Source organism: Daucus carota, chromosome 9 (assembly GCF_001625215.2).
Source record: "Daucus carota subsp. sativus chromosome 9, DH1 v3.0, whole genome shotgun sequence".
Lineage (NCBI taxonomy): Eukaryota > Viridiplantae > Streptophyta > Magnoliopsida > Apiales > Apiaceae > Daucus > Daucus carota.
Window position 1 is genome coordinate 28,408,932 of NC_030389.2, and position 4,377 is coordinate 28,413,308.

Genomic DNA, 4,377 nt, shown 5'->3' on the forward strand with positions numbered 1-4,377 from the left:
TTTAATCACTAAATCTAGAATATACCCTGTCGAATTTATTCTACGAACTTTAGTGGACATTAAAACTGAACCATTTTAATTATATAACGACTTCAAACATTGTTATATTAATTAATTAAAATCTGATTAACAAATCATATTCAATCAGATTCACTTCCGCGACGATTTGGTACTGATTGTATTCAACCCCCCCTTCTACAATCATATCTGGACCTAACATTGATGTTGCGTGTCCAAGAGGTGCAATCCGTCCGCCATGTGTTTCTACAAACTAAACATGAATTCTAAAAATTTGTTTTGGGAGAATAGATTTCTGTTTTATTACAATATAAGAAATATCCATTCCAATGTTTTTCATTTTTTACATCTTTTTTTTAAGATGCCCTCTAATTCTTTATTTTTTTTAAATAGTAAAATTTTATAATATAAAAATAAATCTCACATTATTTTCGTCAACTTTTACTCCCTCCATCCCGCTCAACATCGGGAGGCGGAAGCTCAACACAAATTCTAATACTCTCATTAATTATAGTTTGGTGAAAATTTATCACAAAACAGAAAGACTGACATTGTAATATGCTCTAATATATTATCGGAATATATTTTAATATGTTATATAATTAAAAGTTTTGTTTTAATTTTTTACACGTACATTAAATATTTATTTGTTAATCTTTTTTATTGATATAAAAATTGTACATTGTCATTATATCTATTATATATAGTTTACCCATATTGTTTTTTAGAATTATTATATTTATTTCTCGGCATCGTCTAGCGGCGATACCTCGATTTTTTAATATCAATATAATTATTTTTTTATAAAAAATATTAATATAATTAAAATACGTGTCGAGTAATATAAAAAAATGAGAAGGATAGAAGGAATATTAATTAGGAACATCAGAGGTCCACTCAACTTTTACATTTCACACATTTCTATAAATTCAATATCCCATCCAAAATAAGGAAATTGAACTGAAATCAAGACTACAGTTTTTATAATTTTTCAGATATAAAATAATTTTCTTCAATCTCACTTTAAATTTGAATTAAAAAATTCAAAGAAAAATGTGATATACACTTTTATTGTTATATTTTAATTTTAAACATACTATTCATTTTATTACACTTTATTTACATCTCAATCATATATATTTTTTAAAAATGACGTTTCTTTTTATGAGAAAAATAAGAAATGTGCACTCTATTTTGATAAAGAAATTCGTGTTTTGTTGTTCAACATTTTTTACATTTTTTGTGGAAGAAAATCTTACATCATTCTCGTCAATTTTTTCCGATTTATTAATTATTAATCATGAACCTTTGTCCATAGCCACCAGTGCTTTGGATGTGGGAGTGTGTGTGTGATGCTGACGGTGAGCTAACTTCAATTATTTTGACATATATCATCACAGATTTTTCATATTAAAATTTTAGCTAAAATATCTTTCAAAAAAATGCTCCCCTGATGTGGTCTAGTTTTAGATGTTTCATGTGTCCAGTGGGGGGCTACAATGTTAAAACTATAGCGCTTCTTCATATGTCATTTATTCCCTCATTGTACACCTCAAACATTTTTTGGTATCAAGGCTTTTCCATCTGCAACAATCACTGTATTCACACTTGATCTCAGGAGCAATCATCTTTATTTCGGAATAATCCTTTCCTCCTCGCTCATCACTACCAATGCGTATGTCATGCTTGTTAGCCCTCTTCTTCTTCCAAGTTACATAAAATAGGCAGTTGTCATTGCTACCACTGCTCTTATCTCCTTTACTTGCGGATTCTTCTTAAAAGTGAATAAAATTCCCGCGATCTGGATATGAGTCGAGTTTTACATTGCCACCCCTAACATGACATCAGGGATTAACATCAAACATTATATACACTCCACTGAGATCACACCAAACAAAACACAAATCAGGACCTAAGCATTTTCCAATTGCTAAAAAAACACTTGTCTAGATTTAAAAGAGTACATTATATTTTACTCTTTCTGTATTGAGTTTCATGATCTATATACTATCTATTTGGCATGACATGTTCCGGTTGTGCAGCATATTTTATAAGAGAATAAGAAAGCGATTCAAAATTTTGAGGTTTTAAGCTATCCACATCAGAGCATGTAACAGGACAATACAACTTTCATCAGAACTTATGTATATGTCAAAAATTAAAACATGTGCCCTTCAAAGGTATATAGATAAGCCACGTTGGGAAACATGAGACTGCAAAGAATTTTAAATTTTAGGTACTCATGCACACTTGTAATAGAGATTACTATTAGCGGGAAATACAGTACTACACATTGATAAACTAATTTAAAAATGATAAGTGTTACAATGATGACCCTGCAGATATCTCACCTGGTCCTCTAGGAGACGTGAAAATCAGCTAAGCGCACACCGCCTCCAGAATATTTCAAAACTGCACACTGACAGGTGAAGATGTTCTCTTCTCAGTATTTCTTGAAGAATACAGATTTGACACAAAACTTATAGAACAAAAGTTTATACAGTACCCCGTTTTTGTGAAACTTTCGGTTAATGCAAATAAATCTGACAGTGGAACCATACCTAAATGGTAAAAAATATATAGATGAACATCATACATGTTGTAAAAAATCTTTCACTTCATTTTAGTTTTAAATAAGAAAGGAATAAGATTTAGGCAACATATGATTTTAAATTTTTCCTAAATCTTAATGGAAGTAAAAACCCAAACTCATCATTACTACAACTAAGCTGTAAATATTAAAGTTGTTATTGATTCTATATTCCTTCTATTTTGGTATATTGATAAGAAACTTTGTCAAACTTAAAGTTTAACACCTAGTCACCTAACCATATTCCAAGTTTTACTTACCCTTGTTATACTCATTTTTCAGGTGCAATGGAAGTATTGAGTACAATAAAAGTTTTAACTGCAACCATATCAACAATTTGGAGTGACTCAAGTGGCCCTTGATTAGCACCAAACAATGACTCATAAATGGGCAATAACTGACCATAGTAATGTCCAACAGAAGTTTCATATCAGTTTTAAACATACCATAATCTATATAGCTGACCACAAAGGTGAATCGTAAACTGGGTTGTACACAAATTAGAGGAATATATAACAAAGATACATGAATCCACTCACCATGGGATTCTGAACCAGGAACCAGCCCAAATCCACCAGCATATATGACTGCAAGTACAGGAGTCACTGTGAGAAGATATAACAACTTATATTAAATAAAACACTCTGGCATATAATTAGGTATATTGTTACATTGTTTCTCTAGAGAGCCAAGGAAAAAGGCAAAGACTACTGATAATTAATTTAATTACCTGACAGCTTATTATGTATTCCTTGGCTTTCTCTCTATCCATACCACTTCAATCTTCCAGCATGGAACAGGTGGCCGCTGAAAACATTAGGTACATATTAGAGCTCATGCTCAGGTTCTTTCTCAATCTTGATTTTGGACTCAAACTTCTGCTCAATATCCTGGGAGGACTAATGCTTCTATCATGCCCATCAATGTATGAAAATTCACAGGATTTGAAAGAGAACTCAAAGTAATGGACATAAGTGGAAAAAATTATTAATAGCAGACCTTTTTTGGCCAGGATGGACATCTACAAAATCAGGATATCTCACTGTCCTTCTATCAAGTTCAATTACCATTCGAATCTTGCTCCTCTGCCGCTGTCCATTTTCGACTAGGTATTTGCTTCATTGCGCTCTTAAGCAAAGATGAATAACCTCACCTACATACATTAAAAAACAGCACCTGAGCACCATGAGGAGATGTTTAGATTAAAAAGGTATCATTGTAGATAGAAAGATACAACCAACAATTGCCAACATGGTACCATATTTACATACTAAAATTATATCCAACGGTAGAGATGCAAAATTAAAATAGAAACTATCAACCAAATAATTATATAATAATAATCCAAGCATTAGCAAAGATATAGAATAAAGAATACTCTGGACAATTGAGCAACCAAAGCTTCTATGTCCGGTCTTCCTTGCAATTTCCTTCCTCCTTGGAGGTTGAAGTACAACTTTGATAAGAGTATCGAAAATAGCTTTGACATTCTGCTGAGATTTGAGATCAGTAGGAAAGCATCCACAAGCCCTGTATTCTACATCTACACATGAATATAAACACAAATCACTAAAATAACACACATTTCAATGTATGGACATCAGATATGTACAATCCATATCGCAGAAACCTAACAATATGTGTGGACAGAATTCCAAAAATAATAGGCAAACACTTAACCCAAGCACACTATTTTATAAACCTGGACCACGACAGTTAACCAAGCACACTATTTTATAAACCTATAATGAAACACTGAAGAATGAAAA

General features: G+C 31.7%; 1 long non-coding RNA gene across 2 annotated transcripts; it reads right to left on the bottom strand.

Moving 5' to 3' along the window:
- Positions 1 to 1,472: 1,472 nt before the first annotated feature.
- On the bottom strand, positions 1,473 to 3,631 carry LOC135149370 (uncharacterized). Of its 2 annotated transcripts, XR_010287815.1 has the most exons (4): positions 3,339 to 3,631; positions 3,148 to 3,195; positions 2,370 to 2,437; positions 1,473 to 1,851 (listed from the first exon to the last, which is right to left on the bottom strand). It is a non-coding gene; the product is annotated as an uncharacterized LOC135149370 (long non-coding RNA). The 2 variants fall into 2 exon arrangements; XR_010287814.1 differs by having other exon boundaries at positions 3,148 to 3,624.
- Between the last annotated feature and the right edge of the window lie 746 nt (positions 3,632 to 4,377).